Genomic DNA, 22,468 nt, shown 5'->3' on the forward strand with positions numbered 1-22,468 from the left:
CAATCTTGGAAGAAAAGACTGAAAAGATGAATGGAGAAGAAAACAGAGCAAATGAAAATAAGACTGAAGGAAGAGGAAATACTGAAAGATCAAAACAGAGAAGAAACACACTGTGTTTGCTGGAGCTCTGAAGCCCGAACAGGACACTGTGAATGAAAAGGACCAGTGAGAGATGAAGCTGGACGAGTTTGACTGCGAGAAGATAGGAGATGATTGGATTGAAATTGAACGCTGGACTTGAGGTTTTAGGGATGTCCACCACATCACAACAAAGAGGTAAACAATACAAAAGGTAAAGATAATCAAAATAACTGACACTTATATTAATAAATAGAAAACACACATATACAAACTGTTACAGGTGAGATTATTTTCGAAACGAATCAGAAGTGAGATAGTTTGAATGTAGAGCTCAGTGAAAAGATGCATAAATTAAATATGAATACATGAAAATGCAATGAATACATAAGGATGCAATGAAGAAGCAGCTTACATTCATGCAATGAAGAAACTGCTTACACTTAATTAAGATGATCACCTGGCATGCAATGAAGAAAACAGCTTACACTGCATTTACATGACCACATAACGCAAGGAAGAACACGCTTACATACATGACATAATTGGTATTTTTGACTAGAAAAAGAGAAATGGGTGGTTTAGTGGGTCGTTTAGGCACCCGTGATAATAATGCAAATGTCTTAGTTTGTTATTTTTAGGAGCAAAGCAGACCCGGACCAACTCTCCAGATCCAGCAGTTGGAAGAAAATTGTAGGTTAACGCCAATGGATATGTTAAGGCAAGTTTCTGGTTGAATTGTTCACAGAATCATGTGTACATGAACCTGGAAAACAGGCCCTAGCTCCTGGCTGAAGATTAGGAGTGCTTGTTTAAGGTGGGAAATTAAAATAGAGGGTTTGTAATTCGGGGAAAGAAAAAACTGACTGCTTAACTGGAGAATTGGGAAGGAGTTTGAAAGACTGCGAAGCCATAGATGCATAAATAACACACACAAACAGAAAATGCATTAACTCTAAAAAAATAAGCTCATGAAGTTTAATGCATAGAGACATTGAATAAACCTGGTTAAGAACATAAGCATATGCAATGAAGATCTGCTTGCTGCTTGTATGAGTGAGAGAATGGTGTGAATGGTTAATAAAATTGATGGAGAGATTTAAAAAGATGGAAAAAACACAAGAAAAGTATTAAAGCAGTTTTAAAAGGGTGACTTAGGAGCGCTGTTGCACTGATTGATAAAAACAAGTGATTAGTATAGAAAGAAAATGAAAATAATTGAATAATGTGATGAGGTTTAAACATGTATTTCTCTTGCCAAGTTTACTTGTGGAGATATGATTCCGTACGTAAATTAGCTGGAGTGAGTGACGACAGAGGAGCTTCCTGTGTGTGTGTGTGTGTGATTGAGGCCTTCAAGGAGAAGTAGACAGTTCAGAGGTGCAAATTTGATTAAGAGGTTTATAAATTAGTGTTGACATATTGTTATAACGTGTTTATATCTTAGGTTGAATGTGAGTTTGGTAAAGTGCTTAAAGGGGGATGTTGTGTACGAAACGGTGTAGCTTTTTACGTTTTGGGTGTGTTCTATGGCTGAAATTTAAGATTGTTGAAGATTTTTGAGGTTGTTGTTTTATTTTTAAAGAGGGAGTTTTAATAAACATGGACATGTTTAAGGGGTTTTGTAACAGTGCACTTATAAAGAAAAAACCTGTCAGGTGATTTTGTTTTGTACTTTGATGAGCTAATACTCAGCTCTCTTTTTTCTCATTTTTGTTCTAAGCAGGCCTGCAAAAGACAACAATGAATAACGGCGCCGACAATAGTCTCAGGAAAATAAAAAGTAAGGTGACCTTTTCCGAATTACAATGGGTCAGATTGTGGGTCCCTGGCTAAGAGGATTGCAGCAAGTCAATCCAGTCCAAAAATATAAAGAACTATTTCTTAAGAAACGAGTAAAAAGAAAATAAATGATTATATAAATACACTGAGTTTGCTGAAAGTGGAAAATCTGATTATTCGTGCGGAAGTCTACCAATACCCGATGTTAATGCGTGTGAGTGAATGTGTGGGTGAATGGACGGACCAGGCAGACCATAGGTTGGACCGACTGGACACTGACAAAAGACTGGACTAAGGTTGGACATATGACTGATAACTGTTCTCTTTTAAGTTTTCTTTTATAACACAGGTTGGATCATAAGTGGGAGAAACTGAGTATGAAGTGTGAAGTTCTGGTTAACACACAGGTTTTTGTTTCTAGGACGTTTCAAGGATGCAGGCTGTGGATGGAGCCAAGAAGGGATTTTGACATGATGATTAATTTGATTTCCTTCCTTAAACACAGGTTTGAAGGCCCGGAGCAACTATACCTAATATGATATGATTAACTTTTGTTTTAATTCCCTAACTTGAGTGAAGGATTTTGAGTTTGTAACACATGAGATGTGTCACAAAAAGGGGGGGAGTTACAGGATTGAGTGTTAATTTGAAATGGGTTTTAGGATTACTTGATGACGTTTGGGGTTTTTGATAATTTAGGTATGGTAAAACTGAGGCAGAAAGTGTTATTTTCAGGTTCTTTTTGATTTCTAGAATAAGAGGTTATAATTTGGGCGTGCACATACAGATATGTCAAAGGAAAATTGTATATATGTGATTAGCTACATGAAATGTGCTGTTTTAGGGTTACTAAGCAAATGTCTACGCGACCTTTACCTAACAACCTTTGTGATGATAAACTTGTTTACCGACTTGCTCTCTTGTAGAACATACAGACTTAGGAAAGGGGAACCTCAGCTCTGAGTTTTGAGAATAACTCTGTTAAGTTGACAGGAAACACGTCGGAACAGCCATATAGGGCAAATGTATTAGAGCTTGTAATTAAATGTGGGATTTGAAAAGAGGAAGCAAATTTGGTACAGGACGTACTTGAGATGATCAGATGAGAGAAGGAGAAGGTCAGGAAGAGTTTAAAGTAAGATTGAGAAATTAAATGGGGTAAAAGGGGGTGTAGCTTCAGGGCAGTTCACAGCCCGGCGTAAACGCAAGGTGCTGTCACACAGCTTAAGTTATTTGTTTGATTTATTTTATGACAAAATAATAAGGAAATATTAAAAATATACAACACGTTGAGGAGATCTCTTTTGTTATATTTTAGTGTTTAACATGGAAGATGCCTCTCTGGAGCTTCTCTCCTGATGCTACTCCACCAAAAGACGCTTATCCATAGAGACCATGTCAGCTTCCAAACAGACAACAACAAACCAAGACTAGCAATAAACAATCTAAACATAAATAATAACAAATAAAGAACAATACAGAATAAAATTTGAACGGAGGAATAAAATAGTGAAATGTGGATTATTAAATATTAAGTATTTCTCTTCAAAAGTCTCTGTTAGCTGACGCCAAGCGGTTGCAGCAGATGGCTGCCCGTATCTGAGCATGGTTCTGCCGGAGGTTTCTTCCTGTTAAAAGGGAGTTTTTCCTTCACACTGTTCCCAAAGTGCTTGCTCAATAGGGGGTCACAAGATTGGTGGGTTTTTCTCTGTATATATGAAGCACCTTGAGGCAATTTTTGTTGTGATTTGGCGCTATATAAATAAAATTAAATGGGAATGTATTGAAGTAAACTTAAATGTCATAAACTAGGAATTAGTTCATTTCTCAGGGGAGAAATGAAAAAACGGGGACTGGTGTTAGGAATAAAAGCTATATTTTTAATATGAATCTGCTCATTATTTTGTTTTATGTACTTTAATAATGAAGGCTGGCTTGGAGAGCAAGGCCACCTTTTACTCACAAACAAGTGCTCAGCCAGACTGAAAAACAGGAAGTTTTAGTGCACAAGGCATATTAATAAATATAGACACAAAAGAGGAACTCCCCATATAAACAACATTCAAATGAGTGAAGTATAAAGTACCGAAATAACACTATATAAGTCACAGCTGATGATTTTAATGTTAGAGAGCTCTTGCAACTGGCGTCTGAGCTGTGCAGAGGTCGCTCTTAAGACAGGTACTTACGTAGGTTAGCATAAGGTTGAGTCCAACAGAAGCAAGGCACCCTAAATGCACACAGCATGCAGCAGGGGTGGCCAAAATAATATAGGAAACAGCACATGTAGGGAGGGAATACTCATTAAAAGTTCTGACTAACATAGTGTGGTGGCTTATGTGAACTTGCAGGCGTTCACTATGACATCATTAGCACAACAGAGACTGAGTAAAGTTTTAGATGCTCGAAATCGGACACTTACACATGAAGGAATCAATATGGCAGATTTAATGGGATTAGGAGGACCTAATTATTGTACTAAGAAAGCAGAACTTGAAGGGAAAGTGAGGGAAGATTTAAAAACAGGACCTGTTGGGATTTGGGATTTAGAGATTCTTTTATTGCTATCATATAATCTGTCTTATGATGACTGCATTAATAACAGGTTGTACAGTATAATTTTAATAGTATTGAATATGTTTGTGATAACAGTGATGTCTCTATTTACAGGTTGAGTTTATTTCAGACACAAAGCATAACTGTGCTTGTTTAGAGTTCATGTTCCGTCCAAAAGGGTTTTAAGCTTCACGGGTGAGAGTGTCCAGGTGATACATGTTGAGGGAAGATGAGAACATAGCAGGTTAATTGCATGCACGCTTACAAACACACATGATTTAAATATAGGCCAGGCCGAAGGCCTGGACTTTATGTAGCTTTTAAATTTACAGCTCCTAACTTGCAGGAATGGCGTGGAGTGTAATGAATGAATGGAAAACATGCTTACAGACACAAACATGAAATGGATTTATTTTACAGGGTAAAGGTGGAACACAGGTTGCTTTGTTTCTGCTTAGCAACTGCTGAGGTAAAAGGTGTTAAAGATAAATATGCAATAAGTGAACAGGAAATGTGTGAGGGTGAGCCGGGTGAAACAAAATGTTGTAGAAACTTGTCTAACTAGTATTAACAGTAACTTTTGCATGTTATGTATATGCTTGAAGCAAAAAGAGGCGTAAATGATGATAGAAAATTTTGAAGTGTGTTTTCTAGCGGACATTTAGGCTGACATAGGGATGGTGTATATTTTACCCGGGGTGTTTTTAATAGAACTAAAAGCGTTGCTCACACACATAAAGAGTATTGAGATTAAGTAAAGTTAATATAATGGATAGAGCCCAGAACATGATATTGTCAACCAACTTTGAATAATTGAAGGAACATTAGATGAAGAAAGTAGGTTAGTAAGGTGTAGCAGAGAAAGGCTGTTTGTTTTTTATTCCTTACAGGAGAAGATTTCCACTAGAGAGGGACCCAGAAAAGGAGCAGAGACCACTTAAGCATGAAGTGTTTTCAAGTGGGAGCTGGTGTTTTATTACTGGACCACCTAGAGGACATGAGGTGGTTTTCTGATTTGCTGAGTCAGAGGACGGCTAGAGAGGGTCAGAGCGAAGGCAGTGGACCTGGGAATGGTGGTTTCGGGGCCCATGAGGCCATTAATGGATGTAGAGGTGACAGAGTGGGTCGAGGAGTGACACAAGGAAATGGTGTGGTGATGTCTCTGGAGAGACATCAAGAGAGGGAATTGTAATATTTAAAGAAATTAGGTCACTGCTGAACTGTATATAACCATCATCCTTAACATTACATTAATTATCATTTCATCAAAGTGTTTATTGAAGCTGCTGGCATTATGTTATAAGTTATATTATAGGGGTTATCATAATCAAATATTAACATGTTTATGACAGGTGCAGTTATAACTACTTTAAAATGATGGAGTTAATATATATATATCATAACTCATATGCTGAGTATATTGTTATAGTAAAATAGTAGCTGAGCAAAGGCCTGAATGTATTCAGCTTCTTGTGGTATTTGAGTTTGCTTAGTTACAGGTGACGAAAGGATGTCCAGTCCATGGGGACCTCAAAGGCCTGAGATCTTCACCATATTTGGATGGATGGGGAACTTCTGTGTCTGCAGTTATCTCTTAAAATACATGGATGTTTTGTACATGCAAATTATGTGCTTGTAAACGCAAGAAGGGGCGTTACAATACCCTGATGGGATAAAAGTAATCTAGAGTGTATTTTGGGTAGAGATGTACAACTGATGTTTTGCAGTTTGCACCTCTCCACGCTGCGTGCATTCATTAAAATCAATTGTTTGACCGACCTCTTCTGGACTATCATTGTTTTACTCTCGTCCTCAATTTCGAACCCGTAACAGCGGGGAAGATGGATATAGGAACAGATATATCTTTAGAAGAGTGCAAATTATTGTTAACACAAGAGTAGCTTTTACAGGTTAACTGGTCCATGCGAACTTATCTAACCCCTGTTAAGCTATTTGATAATAATATCCCAGATACATGTGTGAAATGTGGTATAGAAAAGGGAACTCTTTTCCACTGCTTATGGGAATGTGAGGAGATACAGACATTTTGGAGGGAGGTAACTTTAGCAATAAATAGTATAGTAAATATAACTCTAAATCCAGCCCCCAAATTACTTTTATTGGGACTTTATCCGCCAACTCCTACAGTTCAAAAAGAGATCAGGACCCTCATAAATATGTGCCTCTTGCATGCTAAACACCTAATTGCATTGTATTAGAGAAAAACTGATAGACCAAAACTGGGGCATTGGTTAAGGGACAAGTCCTCATCTCTGGCTATGGAAAAGATAACTTATATTTTGAAAGGAAAGAAGGAGCTGTTTGAAATTGTCTGGAAACCATTTATATTATACCTGGAAGTAGCGGACCTTTCACAAGTGTTGGTGGAATCCGGGGAACCTGGAGTCACATAATTTGGAGAGACATAACATGATATAAGTAATATAACCGTGAGGGATATGGTGGAATGACACTCTGTTTAGTACATCCGTTGTTTTTTTGGTTTTGGGTTTGTTTTTTTGTTTGTTCGTTTGTTTGTTTGTTTTTTTTGGTGGGGGGGGGGTGTCTTGCTTTTTTTGTTTGTATGTTTTGTTAGTTTATTTCTGTCTTGTTGTTTGTTTTACGTTATTTTTTTCCTTGATGTATACAATTTATTTGACTTGTTTTTTGTGTGTTCCAAATACTCAATAAACATATTGTTGCAAGAAAACCATGAACATCCTCACAGCTCCAAACTTCACCTTTATTAGCTTTGACATTCATGTCTTTCTTTTCTCTCTCTCTGTTTCCACACAAGCTCAAAGTCTCTGTAGCCTGTTTTTATCTGCTATCATCAGATCTTCAACAGCCTCATTCACATCCCTCACACACTCTACAGCCTCATCAGTACTGACATTATCTTCACTGACTGATGGAGCACAACATGAACCTGTGGAGGCTGAAAAACTGTCCTGTCAAACATCTCCCCGTCACCACGCCACTTCTGTCAGCCTTTAAATGAACCCTGCTCAAGTCTGTCACTTCTATTTGGAGCCAAAAGGGAAAAACTGTTGTTCAGTCGTTTGGAAAGACAACATTTCTGAAAGCACTCAAATTTCTTCACATTTATCTTCAGACACATCCTGAACATTTAGGAACTAAAGAATGTTTCAAACACAAATCAAAGATCTGAAATATAGTAAAACAACAACAGCTGCAGTCAGTGAACTCACCTCAGAGTCTCCAGTCGACAGTTTGGACTCTCCAGTCCAGCACACAGAAGCTTCATAGCTGAATCCTTCAGGTCGTTGTAACTCATGTCCAGCTCTGTCAGATGGGATGGGTTGGACTTCAGAGCTGAGGCCACAACTTCACAGTGAATCGCTGAGAGTCCACAACTTCTTATTCTGTGATTATAGAAAATATAAAATGTGTTATTATAAAAGTAGAAAACCTGCATTATAAACACAGACTGGAATGTATATGAAGACAAAACAGAGTGACATCATAATCTGATGAAAATCTGCTCTTCACTTCTGATCTTAAGCTCTCAGTTTGATCTTTAAATCATAAATAATGATCATAAACAATGGTTCAGAACAGCAGAATGAATTCCAGGATGTCTCCCATCACCCCCATCACTTAGAAAAGATTGCTGCCACTCCCTGCACCTGGTTCTTCCGGATGTTTCTTTCTGTTAAAAAGTCTGTGAAGGTTCTTAGTCATTCAGGTTATCATAGTCTCACCTCTCAGGTGAGAAGCTTCTTCACTTCAGAACTGAAGAAGCTTCTCAATTCAGAACTGAAGCTTCTAGGGTGTGTTACGGCCCTGGGCCTTGGAGGAAGGGAGACTGCCCTTTTGTTTATGCAAATCTAAGTGTGCTAGGACTCGTCGATGACTGGCTGCTGGGAGTCCTGTGCCAGCCTTCTTTTATGCAGATCAGTGTGCCAGACCTCGCGGACGATTGGCTGCCTGGAGATCCCATGACACTCCAAGATCAATTGACTGGCTGATTGTCTGCACCTGGGAGTATAAAAAGGCTGAAGATTCTTCACACTGTGGGGAACTGCTGCTCTGAAGTGAACATGCAGTGTCCTCCTCGTCTGCCTAGCATTTGAACTGTGTTTGTAAAGTCTGATATTCAGCTGACCTTAGTTTTATTAGAGTCTCGTGTTTGATTTGAACTGTGTTTGTAAACTCTGATATTCAGCTGACCTTAGTTTTATTAGAGTCTTGTGTTTGCTGGCTCACCTTAGTTAACCCTTAACTTTTATTCTTGCCTGTTCTTTTCTTTATGTATTAATTGTTTGCCCAGTGGTCTGTTGATCAGCCCTGTCGGTTTTCAGTTTAATGTTTGCTTAATCTCCAGTCTTGATATAAGGAATGAGAGAACTGACAGCTGTTATTTTAATCAGCCTGTCCCAGTTGTTTTAACTCTAAGTATCACAAAGTAATGTGGTAACATCTGGACTGACGAGTTTACTGTCAGCATTGTAATCGCTAGTTTAAAGGCTGTAGGTTGCAGCCATTGCTCTAACACTGTATAAATGTAACAGGACTCAGTGCTGGTTCTAACAGTCTGCTTCCAGCTTTATTTGTGAAGAGCACAACAGCTTACAAAACACGTAGCTAGCTCGTACAGCTGCGATGTAAAATTTTCATAAACTAAGATGACCTTAAAATAACGGGGCTACGTGCGGTGATGCTAGCGTTAGCCATGTTAGCACGTTACCTTCAACAGGTGGTCAGACTGCGTAAACAGGCACTCAGTCAGAGGTTGCGCTCTCCGTTTCGCTGCAGGGTCCCTTCACTCTTCACATATCCGTGTCGAGCCGAGTGTAAATCCCGAGGCTGAACGGCCTTTGTACAAGCACACACGCTTCTTAGCAGGGCGAAGCTAAGAGCTAGAAAAATCCAGGCTGGCAGACAGCCTGTGTCTGACCAACCAATCAGAGAGCTCCTTACATCCCACGGTGTGGCTAATTTGAATAGCCGCAGGATTTTTAAAATAAAGTTGTTAATCCAACAGCTAATCCAAAAGTTAATCCCTGAGCGAACAGGACAGGGAAATGGATTTTGAAATGCAGTTTATTAAAGTGCAATTAGAAAACAAACTTTGAAATGAAGTTTAATAAATTGGAATTCAAAAATGTTTTTTGAAATGAAGTTTTTAAAAAGCATTTTAAAAATCAGTTTATGAAATTGGAATTCATTTTAAAATATATTTAAAAATAATGATTTTATTTAAAATAAAATTATTAAATAAGAAATTACTTTAGTAATGTTGGAATAAATAAAATAATGTAAAAATGAATTCATAAATGAATTTACAAATGCAGAATTTATTCTACAATTCATTATTTAAGGACAGAACTCTTTATTTTGATGCGCGTGGCTCTTGTGGTCCTCCACAGACAACAGGCTAGAGACTTCTCAAGAATAACTACTAGGATTTGCTAGGGATGCACATTAGTGTGCATGCCCCAACCAGCATGCAGCCTGTTACAGTTGCTCCTGCTTTTTCTCGTTAGTTTAGCTTTTTTTCTTACTTATTCTATTTTTTTTCCGTACTTGTACTTTCATCCGTTTATTATCTTTCGCTCAATCATGTGGATTGAGAGAGTTTTTGTTCTGCCAGTGGCCACAGAACTGTTACTTTTCCTGTTACTGCGATCTTTATCAAATAAAATCTATGAGCTCTCAGTGCTGGTACGAAATCAGAGGTAATACCGGGAGGGTAGCCTGATGTGTTTCACTGAATCATGGATGCACCAGGACATTCCCGATGATAACGCATCCGTGGAAGGCTTCCACACTGTTCAGGCGGACAGGGACAGCATCGCTAGCGGTAAGCGGAAAGGAGGTGGGCTTGCTGTTATTGTTAACAACCGGTAGTGTAACCCTGCCCACATAATTAAAGACAGGATTTGTTGTCTGGACATTGAACTGTGTGCTGTTGGACTCAGGCCGTATTATTTACCCAGGGAATTCTCTCACGTCATCTTGGTGGCTGTTTATGTTCCTCCCTCTGCTAACCCCACAGCTGCATGTGACACTATCCACTCTGCCATAGCCCGGTTACAGACTCAGCACCCGAGTGCCTTTATTGTGATCTCGGGTGACTTCAACCATGTCACACTGGACAATACACTACCAACATTCAGACAATATGTGGACTGTCCCACCAGGGGAGAGAATCTTAGACCTACTGTATGCTAATGTTAAGGATGCATACAGCTCCTCCTCCCTCCCCCCACTTGGAAGGTCAGATCACAACCTGATTCACCCCCCGCTATGTGCCAATTGTGAGGAGGGAACCTGTGACCACGAGGAGTGTTAGGAGGTGGTCAGAGGAGGCCTTAGCGGAACTACAGGGCTGTTTCGAGGTGACCGACTGGGAAACACTCTGTGAGCCTCACGCCGAGGACATCAATGGGCTAACTGAGTGTATCACAGACTACATAACTTTCTGCACTGACTCCATTGTTCCAGCTCAGACTGTTCATTGTTACCCAAATAACAAGCCGTGGGTGACTAAGGACATCAAAGACCTCCTCAACGACAAGAAGAGGGCTTTCAGAGGGGGCAATAAAGAGGAGGTGAGGAAGGTCCAGGTGTTACTAAAGGACAAGATCAGACAGGCTAAGGACAACTACAGGAGGAAGCTGGAGTGGAAAGCATGAGAGAGGTGTGGAGGGGCATGAAGACCATCACTGGATTCAGGCCAACCAACAGCAGGGGAGCTGAGGGAGGTGAGAATAGAGCTAACGAGTTGAATCTGTTTTTCAATAGATTCGACACTACAGTGTCTGCTCAGACCCCCACAACCTCACCTGTGGTCAGCCTGGAACCCAGAGCCACACCACTGTGCCAGCCTCTCTCTTCACATGGCGCTGTTGCCTCCTGTGAGAGTCCTGATACCCCTCCCATCTGGACCAGCCGGTGAGCACTGTGAGGGTCATGTTTTTTGACTTTTCCAGTGCTTTCAACACCATCAGGCCGACCCTCCTGGGTGATAAGTTAGCAGCGATGCAGGTGGATGCTTCTCTGGTGTCCTGGATATTTGATTGCCTGACAGGAAGACCACAATACGTGCATCTTCCACAGTGTGTGTCTGACAAGGTAATCAGCAACACAGGGGCACCACAGGGGACTGTCCTCTCCCCCTTCCTCTTCACCCTCTACACCACAGACTTCAGCCACTGCACAGAGACCTGCCATCTTCAGAAGTTTTCTGATGACTCCGCGGTGGTTGGATGCATCAGCAGGGATGATGAGACGGAGTACCGGGCTGTGGTCGACTCCTTTGTAACGTGGTGTGAGCAGAATCATCTGCAGCTCAACGTGGCAAAGACCAAGGAATTGAACTTGGACTTGAGGAAGACCGGGAAACACTTGACCCCTGTTTCAATCCAGGGGGTCAATGCTGACATTGTGGAGGACTATAAATACCTCGGAGTACACATTGACAATAAACTGGACTGGGCTAAAAACACCAAAGCACTTTACAGGAAGGGCCAGAGTCGTCTCTATTTTTTGAGGCGACTCTGGCCCTTCAACATCTGCCAGAAAATGCTCAGGATTTTCTACGAGTCTGTTGTGGCCAGTGCGATCCTCTATGCTGTGGCATGCTGGGGGAGCAGGCTGAGGGTCGCAGATGCCAACAGACTCAATAAACTGATCCGTAAGGCCAGTAATGTTGTGGCGATGAAGCTGGACTCCCTTAAGGTGGTGTCGGAGAGGCGGATGCTGTCCAAAAAGATTACCAAAAAGCACCACTGAACGACACAGGAAATCATTCCTGCTTGTGGCCATCTCCCAGTACAACTCATCCACTTAACACACTGTATATTGCAATAGCTACACCCTTTTTGCACACGCTCTTCCTTCGTAATAAGATAAGTCTCCCTGGTTTTAGTTCAGACTCTCAGTTAGCCAATGAGATGAATAGATTTTATTTGAGATTTAATGATAAGTACAATTCAAGGAATACACTTGATTTCTTAATAGAGAACACCAGAGCCCCCCCAGCTTTGTTCTTTGATGAAAGAAGGGTGGAAAATCTTTTTAAAATGTCACGGTTCTGGGTCAGTTCGACCCAGCATTTTGGAGTTATGTTTTGATTTTGAATGATGGATTATTCCTGTATACTGGTGGTAGTGGTGTTGATTATGATGATGATAGAGTATTATTAGAGTTCCATGTTTCTGTTTGTTCATGTTTAAGGATTTGTTCTTCGGTCGTGTCTGCTTAGTATAGGTCTAGTTCCATGTGTCATTTTCTGTCTCTCTCTCAGTGTCGAGTCGGCGTCTTTGTGTGAGGGTTTACTGTTTCCTGTTTTATTGTGAAGGTCTGCGTCTCATGTGAGTGTGTTTAGTTTTACCTCTCTCGTCTTGTTGATTACTCCCAGCTGTGTCCCCCACCTGTGTGTAATCGCCCTGCGTTTCTCTGTGTGTATTTAAGTCACGTCTTTAGTCATTGTAGTTGCTGGTCCGTCTGTGTATCCTCCATGTCCCATTCGTGTGTTCTCCCTGCTGTCACCATCTTGTACCATCGTCCACCTTGCTTCATGTTTGAGTTCCGGTTCGTATTCAGTAGCTTAGTTGTCTCCAGTATAGTTTAGTTTGTCTCCGTTTGCCATGTTTTCCCTGTGCCGTGTATTTCAATAAACCACCTTCTCACCTTTACAAAGTGCCTGCATTTGGATCCTACTTCATATTCTCCACACGGCTCATCTCACTCGCCGTGACATAAAATGGTAAATGGTAAATGGCTTGTATTTGTATAGCGCTTTACTAGTCCCTAAGGACCCCAAAGCGCTTTACACAACCTGTCATCCACCCATTCATACACACATTCACACACTGGTGATGGCAAGCTACATTGTAGCCACAGCCACCCTGGGGCGCACTGACAGAGGCGAGGCTGCCGGACACTGGCGCCACCGGGCCCTCTGACCACCACCAGTAGGCAACGGGTGAAGTGTCTTGCCCAAGGACACAACGACCGAGACTGTCCAAGCCGGGGCTCGAACCGGCAACCTTCCGATCACAAGGCGAACTCCCAACTCTTGAGCCACGATCGCCATGAGTAAGACTAATAAAAGTCCAGGTCCTCATAATATATGTGGCCAGGTGCTTTGAACATGCGCTGAGCAATTATGTCAGACCTTCCCAAAGTGTGGGGCCCGCCCCCTAGGGGGGGCGCAGAGCCATTGCAAGGGGGGCGCGGCATGAAAGAGGGGGGGGAAACAAAACGCTTGGACACTGCTAGCACGGGGCGGCCACACAAACGCAAAGCAGGAGATGAAGCATGGCTGAATATGTTTCCAAACCAACCTCATTCTAAGCCAAAGACTAGAAAATATGGTGACGCATATCTTCCCTTTGGTTTCACCTGCACAAGTGCTGAGGTTGGTCTCCCTGCAGAATTGGTTTTCCCTTTGTCGGGAGCAGCACTGGGCTCTCCAAATCACGGACAAACAGTATCCCACATTCTTGATTTTTAGTTTACAAGCACTTGTTGTAATGACTAACTACTCCTGACATTTTGGAGATGTTAGTTCTTTATACAGTAAAGTTACAGCGGGATACAAATATCATCAGGCTGATCCTGCCACGATTTGTTCCCCCGTTTAAATCACGGACAAACAGTATCCTACAGCTGTTTATGTTTTTGAACCCATTTTGCACAGAGAGGCGTTTTTTGAAAAATGTATTGATAGCAATGTTGAATATTATTACACAAGAAAAAACAACTACACGTAAAATAATCACACCGTGACGCCTCTTCCTTTGTAAATGCAGGGACAGTTACTGCGTGTGTAAATGTAAGCGTGTAAAACCTGCAGACAGTCAGATTAACAGTATTTTGTCTCTACCTGCCATTCTGCAATTCATCTCATGTAAACAATAACATGGCGCACAGCGTGACGTGAAAAAAGGCACATACGTTTGACATTGAGTAATGAACTCTGTATTCCTCGTCCACACGTAAACGCAAAAAAGGAGTTTTAAAAAAAATCTCCGTTTTCGGTGATTTGAAACGCCGTCTACGTGTGGACGAAACAGCTGCGTTTTCAAGAATACCCGTGTAGGTGCGGACGCAGCATAAAAGAGTTAGTAGTTTATTTTATTACTACCTGTAATTTGTTGCAGATTACTCGTATTTGCTTAATTGTTTACTAAATGTTTGAGGTGTGAAATAAACCGCAATTGAGCAAAATATGGCTGTGTGTGGTTGGAGGATGTGTTTGGATGCGAGAAGGGGGGGCGCGAACATTTTCGTGTGAAACAAAGGGGGGCCCAGCAAAAAAAGTTTGGGAACCACTGAATTATGTAGTATTTTTTATTACATCTTTCTTTTATCTCTTCAGCAACAGAAGGTTCCAGAGGTATGGAAAAAATCAATTATTTCTCCAGTTGCTAAGACCACAAAACCTACATCACTAAATGATTTTAGGCCTGTCGCTTTAACATCCTTAGTAATGAAGTCCTTTGAAAAACTTGTCAGGAAGGAGATCCTGCAGCAAGTAGAGAAGCTTATAGACCCACTACAATTTGCGTACAGGCCTCATAGAGGTGTGAATGATGCAGTGGTCACTCTGTTGAACTTCCTTTATCGCCATCTTGGTGGCGCCAAAGCTCATGCTCGGCTCTTATTTATTGATTTTTCTTCAGCTTTTAATACTATCCAGCCACATCTTTTAGTTGATAAACTTCTTAACCAGTTTAAACTTGATTTTAATCTCGTTGGTTGGATTTTAGACTTTTTAACTGACAGATCTCAGTGTGTGAGGGTAAACGGTTGTTTTTCCTAACAGCTGAACTCTTCTACTGGCTCACTACAAGGTTGCTGTCTCTCTCCTCTACTGTATATCTTGTACACTAATGACTGTCGCAGTACACAGGCCAACAGGCATTTCATTAAATATGCAGATGACACAGTCATTGTAAGCCTCCTTCATGGTGAAGAGGATTCCCATGGGCCTGTTGTGGATGAGTTTGTTTGGTGGTGTGATCAGTCATTCTTAATGATTAACACCTTGAAAACCAAGGATATGGTTATTGACTTCAGGAAGACATCCCCCCATCCTGCGCTAACAGTGGTAAATGGTGCAGCCATTGAACTGGTGGACAGTTATAAGTATTTGGGGGTTGTTCTTGATAAGGCTCTGTCCTTTGAGCCACATCTTGCTGCTACAGTGAAAAAGGTTCAACAAAGACTGTACTTTTTAAGGAGGTTGAGAGGTTTTAATGTTTCATCTGAAGTGATGACTCTTTTTTATAAAAGTTTTATTGAATCTGTTTTAACTTTCTGTATCATTGCTTGGTACGGTAATATGTCCCTGAATAATAAGACCAGACTTAACTACCTGGTTAAAGTGGCTGGTAAGATTTCAGGGAGGTCTCAGGTCCAGCTTGTGGACTTTTATAACAGGCAGGTGCTGAGGAAGGCAAACTCTGTCCTGTTGTGTTCAGATCATCCTCTCTTTAATGATTTTCAACTGCTTCCATCAGGTCGTCGTTATAAAGTGCCTGCAGTGAAGACGAAGAGACATAGATTGTCTTTTGTACCTAGTGCTATTATCATAATTAATAACACTAAACCATAAGTGTTGTTGCCACTGCACATTGTACTTTTTTTTTTTTTTGATGAAATCTAGGTTGTTTTCTCAGGCTTATATTATATTATATTATATTATATTATATTATATTATATTATATTATATTATATTATTTTGGTGTGTGTATGTGATGTGTTGGTTGTCTGTTTGTTTGTTTGTACGGACATACTGCAAATCAATTTCCCGTTAGGGACAATAAAGTTACGATTGACCATTGACCATTGACCATTGACCATTTCTTATTCAGCTATTTATCAATAAGTCATATATATATCTATATAGGCTGAATGAAAGTTAAACTAATTGGCTTTGAAGGCTAAGTTAAACAGGTCTGTTTTTAAGCACGATTTGAACGATTGAATTGATTCCGATGTACGGATATCGAGTGGGAGATTATTCAAGAGTCTAGGGGTGCCAATGGAAAAAGCATGGTCACCTCTGGTTTTTAAATGAGACCTTGGTTGCATTAGGAGCAGTTGGCTGAAGGATCTTAGTGCTGTCTTTAGGTTGTGCAGATCAAGGAGATCAGTTATGTAGCTAGGGGCCAGGTTATGTAGAATTTTAAAAGTGAGCAGAAGGATTTTGAAATCAATGCGATATTTGACGGGAAGCCAGTGAAAGTTAGCGAGGACAGAGGTGATGTGCTCATGCCTTCTGGTTCCAGTTAAGGGGCGTGCTGCCGCATTTTGGACTAATTGCAGGCGCTGAAGGAGGGAGAGTTGGAGGCCCAGGTAAAGAGAGTTCCAATAGTCCAACCTAGAAGTGATGAAGGCATGGATAACTTTTTCGAGTTCTTTATGTGGTAAATAGTGCCTAGCTTTGGAAATTTGGTGTAATTGATAAAAGCTGGTTTTTACCATAGTGGATACTTGCTTGTTTAATTTAAAAGAACTATCCATGAGCACTCTGAGATATCTGGCAGAATGGGAGAGGTGGCTGGCGAAAGACACCAGTGTATCAGTTAGCTGGCCCAGGGGAATGTGGCTATAGAAAACAATTTCTGTTTTGCTTTCATTTAAGATAAGAGAATTCTGGGACAGCCAATCTTTAACCTCCTGCAGACAGTCGAACAAAGACAAGAATGGAGACGGGGCATCCAAATTTAGAGGAAAGTAATGGGGGGCATGTTATGGTTTAGGGCCCGGATGGCTTGGGGATAGAAGCTCCTCTTGAGTCTCTCTGTCCTTGCCAGGATGATGCGGAACCTTCTGCTGGATTGCAGAAGTTGGAACAGTTTGTTGCCAGGATGGGACGGGTCCTTCAGTATCTGCGCCGCTCTAGTCCAGCATCTCCTGGTGGAGATGTCCACATCTCATCAGACCATGTCAGGTCTGAGGAGATGTGGACACCGAGATACTTGAAGGACTGCACCCTCTCCAGTGGAGCTCCATTGATGATAATGGGCTATTACAGGTGGCCAAGATGGGTCGGGTTTAGCAGTGTCCAAGATTACATGTGCAACCTTGTCACTGATGTTTAGAAGTAATCTGCTGTCATAGACTATAAAACTACAGATTTTGGGATGTAAAACAGAGCAAAAAATAAGTAAATAACTAAAAAGGTGCATAGTCTGAGCGGAGCAGTCAGGAAGGCGTTTGTCATTAATGAGAACAATTTATGTGTAAAGAATAAAAATTAAAAACAAGTGCCTATAAACTGTTAACACATGACCTATTGAACCTGCCAGACTGTTTCATGTTGTAGCCTTTTAAAAACTCACAGAGTCCTGCAAGATAGAGGAAATGAAACTGCGACCGCGCCTGCCAGTTCCTGTCATCTCAGGACGTGCTCTGATAGTTAGAAGAAGTCACATGACCATTGGTTCTATGTGTCCTAATATGGTTGTCATTGTGCAGAAACAGCTAGCTGATTAGAAGATTTATTTTGAGCTTTGGTAATTTTCTACAGTAAACATAGCCAGCTACAAGTTCCAATTCAATTCAATTTTATTTATATAGCGCCAAATCACAACAACAGTCGCCTCAAGTTCCTGTTTTTATATTTCGTTGAGAGGTCACCGCCATGTATGTCAGGAAGTGACACACACATATACACACAAACACACACATGCTTGCCTTAACCGTCACGTGGTTAACTGAGTTGTGTGTAACCTCTGTTGTCAATAAAAGAGTGAGGCGGACACGGAAGAGTTGGAGTTGCTTGGACAGGCGAGTGGCAGCACTGCTCTCCGATGCTCCCCTTGCAAGTAAAACATACTGTGGTGTCTGTGTGGTTGCTTTCAGTAACAGTTTCTGTTTACCAGCAGGGTTGACTTGAACCCAACAGGAAGTTTAGAAATCGGCCTGTAATTTGAAAGAGGGCCTGGGTCAGCGTTGCTTTTCTTGATAACAGGTTGCACGACTGCATGTTTGGAGGCAGTCGGAAAACAGCCTGATGACAATGAAGAATTCATTAAGCGTAAGATACAGGGTTCAATAGTAGTCAGAGCATCCTTAATAATGCAGGAAGGAAGAATGTCATGCAGTGTATTAGAGCTTCTCAAATGATCAATTATTTCTTTCAAAGTCGAAAAAGATACAGGCTCAAACTGTTGAAAAACCATAGAGCATTCATAAGCTGGGGTTTGGTTAACTGCCAGGAGATATGGCGCCCTTAGTGCTGAGATTTTATCTACAAAGTAATTTAAGAATTTTTCACAGAGAGCCGGGGAGGCCTCCCTCTGAGTAGCAGAGCAGGGATTAATTACTGAATTAAAGATTTTAAACAGAACTTGGGGCTTGTGACTGTTATTAGTAAAGAATTCTGACAGAAAGGAAGCTTTTGCAGTTTTGACAGTCTTCTGATATTTTGATCAGCATTTATAATAATAATAATAATAAATTTTATTTATGAGCACCTTTCAAGTCACCCAAGGACACTTTACAATAGGAAGACACATAGTAAAACAATGGTAAAATAAGAACAATAAAACAAAGCACAAGATAAAATTAACAAACAGTGGATTCACAGTGAATATGCAGATTTGAACAGATGAGTTTTGAGTTGGGATTTAAACTGGGGGAGAGAACCAATGTTTCTTATTTCTGGGGGTAGGCAGTTCCACAGCCTGGGAGCAGAGCAGCTGAAAGCTCTGCTTCCCATGGTGGTGAGGCGGAAGGAAGGTACAGCAAGCTGGATAGAAGAGGAAGATCGAAGTGAACGGGCAGAACAGGTAGTGGTTAACAGGTCAGAAAGGTAAGGAGGAGCGAGGTTATGAAGGGCCTTGAAGGTGAGCAGAAGAAGTTTGAATATTATCCGGAATTTCACAGGGAGCCAGTGAAGTTCCTGAAGAACAGGGGTGATGTGCTGGTAGGAGGGGGTTCTGGTGATAATGCGAGCAGCAGAGTTCTGAACCAGTTGAAGCTTATGGAGGGATTTTTGGGGAAGACCATGCAGAAGAGAGTTGCAATAGTCAATACGGGATGTAACAAGACTGTGGACAAGAATGGACGTAGACTGGGTGGAAAGAGAAGGAAGTAATCTGTTAATATTGCGTAGATGGAAGTAGGCAGAACGGGTGAGATTATTGATGTGAGATTTGTAGGAAAGTGAACTGTCTAGGATGACACCAAGGCTCTTAACCTGAGGAGAAGGGAAAACTGTGGAGTTATCGATGGTGAGTGAGAAATGGTTCGCCTTTAAAAGATTGGATTTGGTGCCAATAAGGAGGATCTCAGTTTTATCCTCATTGAGCTTTAAAAAATTAGAGTTAAACCAGGATTTTAGCTCAGATAGACATTCTGAAAGGGAGGAAGGTGGGAGGGAGGAGTCAGGTCTGCAAGAGAGGTATAACTGGGTGTCATCAGCAAAACAGTGAAACTGGAGATCAAATTTGCGGAAAATGGTACCTAGAGGGAGGATGTATATTATGAAGAGAAGAGGGCCTAAGACTGAGCCTTGGGGTACACCAGAGGTGACGGGGAATAGACGAGAGCGGAATGATCTTAGTTGAATAAACTGGGAACGGTCGAGGAGATATGATTGAAACCAGGCGAGGGGTGTGTCAGAGATGCCGAGAGAAGAAAGTCTGCTTAGAAGTACAGAGTGAGAAATGGTGTCGAAGGCTGAGCTCAGATCTAAAAGGACGAGAATAGTGAGAAGACCAGAGTCAGCTCCGATTAGAAGATCGTTAGTGACTTTAAATAAAGCGGTTTCTGTACTGTGACATGAGCAAAAACCAGATTGAAATCTCTCGTAGATGTTATTATTAACCAGGTGTAAATGAAGTTGAGCTGCAACCACTTTTTCGAGTATTTTAGAAATGAAGGGTAGATTGGAAATCGGACGGAGGTTGTTGAAGTTGTTGGGATCTAAAGAAGGTTTTTTCAGTATAGGAGTAACTAGAGCAGTCTTCAATAAGGAGGGAACGATACCAGTGGTGAGAGAAGAGTGAATGATAGCAGAGATGAGTGGGAGTAAAGAAGAGAGGCAGGATTTTACAAGCCCCGTGGGCATGGGGTCAAGATGACATGTGGCAGGCTTTGACTTACATATGAACTCGGAAATATCAGATAAATCAGGAAGATGAAAAGTGGAAAATGGCTCAAAAAGGAGAAAAGGTTCTGGAGAGAGGGTAGACACAACATTTGATCTGAGTTGCTGGTGGATGTTATTGATTTTCGTAGTCCAGAACAGCATCAAGGAGTTGCAGGTTTCAGAGGAATAGAAGTGTGGTGGTAAAGCGTTGGGGGGTTGAATTAGTTTGTTAAAAACTGAAAACAGAGTCCTTCCATTACCCTCAAAAGTGTTGATAATACCAGAGTAGAAGCTTTGTTTGGCCTTGCTGATGGAGTCTTTATACTGAAGTACATGGTATTTATAGATTTCAGAATCAACAGTTAAACCAGATTTCTTATATTTACGCTCTAGCTGCCGAGCTTTGGCCTTCAAAGCTCGGAGGTCAGACGTAAACCAGGGAGCAGAGCGAGCGAAGGAAACAGAGTGGGTTTTTACAGGAGCCAGAGAATCAAGGACAGTGCGTAGACAATTATTATAATATAACAACAAATCATCAGGAGTGGAATAGAAGTCTGGAATCTGAACATTGTCCAATTTATGCAGGATGTCCAGGGACACATGAAGTTTGTCTTTTTTCCATCTCTCGTCTCAGTGACATTCACACCTGAGAGTCATTTAGAACTGGTGCACGTACCTAGTTCCGGCGCCCCCCGTGTGCGGCAGCCTGTTACAGCAGCTCTGCTCATTCTGAGTTTATTTCTTTCTTATCTTTTCTCTCGTAATTTTTTATAACTAACGTATTAGTAATTAGACTCTGCAACCGTGTTCTACCGTTTTGTGCTAGTTCTGGTCGTTTTTCTTAGTTTTTTTCTACTTTTTTCACCCGTGTGTGGGGACCCAGAGCAGGGATCCTTTGTTTACAGTAAGGATCAGCTGTTAGCGCTGCGTCCCACAGCGGTACTGCCGGCGGACAGACCTGACATTCCCAGCGAGCTGAGGAGGAAAAGACGGGGGTGTCGTGCTGGGAAGGAGCGCCGTCGGCCGAGAAGGAGACGTTATCGACCATCTCTTCCTTCTGTAATTATTGGAAATGTACGTTCTTTGCACAATAAATTGGATGAGCTCACGTCGCTAACCTGGTCACAGAGGGAGTACCGGCAATGCAGCATCATGATGCTAACGGAGTCGTGGCTAACATCGCTAACTCCGGACACGAGCGTGACACTACCGGGATTCCAGCTGCTGCGAGCGGACAGGACGAGAGAGAGCGGTAAGAGGAAAGGAGGGGGACTGGCAGTGTTTGTGAATGACAGATGGTGTAACCCTGGGCACATCACCGTAAAAGAACAACTCTGCAGCAGAGACATTGAGCTGTTAGCCGTTAGAATGCGTCCGTACTACCTGCCCCGATAATTCTCGCATGTTATCGCGATAACAGCGTATGTCCCCCTCTCGGCCAACGCGGATGCAGCCTGTGACACTCTCCACTCAGTGGTCAGCAGACTGCAAACACAATCTCCGAGAGCCCTCCTCATAATATCAGGGGACTTCAATCATGCCTCCCTGGACTCCACACTGCCCACCTTCACCCAGTATGTGACCTGCCCAACCAGAGACAATAAAACACTGGACTTACTGTATGCCAATGCTGAAGAGGCATACAGTTCATCACCTCTCCCTCCACTGGGCAGATCTGATCACAACCTGGTGCACCTTGTCCCTGTGTATGAGCCCTTAGTGCGCAGGGAGCCACCAGCCACCCGCACAGTACAGAGATGGTCGCAGGAGAGCGAGGAGGCTCTTAAGGACTGTTTTGAGTCCACTGTGTGGGAGGTGATCTGTGACGACCACGGAGAGGACATCGACAGCCTTACTACATGCATTACGGACTATATTAATTTCTGTGTGGATAACACCGTACCTACCAGGACTGTACGGTGTTTCTCCAACAACAAACCTTGGATTACCCCAGAAATTAAAGCCGTCCTC

At 41.7% G+C, this 22,468-nt stretch overlaps 1 pseudogene; it reads right to left on the reverse strand.

Moving 5' to 3' along the window:
- Positions 1–7,615: 7,615 nt before the first annotated feature.
- The window catches only part of LOC134634060 (protein NLRC3-like), a 31,972-nt pseudogene continuing 17,119 nt past the window's right edge, over positions 7,616–22,468 (reverse strand).

This window comes from Pelmatolapia mariae, linkage group LG9, assembly GCF_036321145.2.
Source record: "Pelmatolapia mariae isolate MD_Pm_ZW linkage group LG9, Pm_UMD_F_2, whole genome shotgun sequence".
NCBI classification, from domain to species: Eukaryota; Metazoa; Chordata; class Actinopteri; order Cichliformes; family Cichlidae; genus Pelmatolapia; species Pelmatolapia mariae.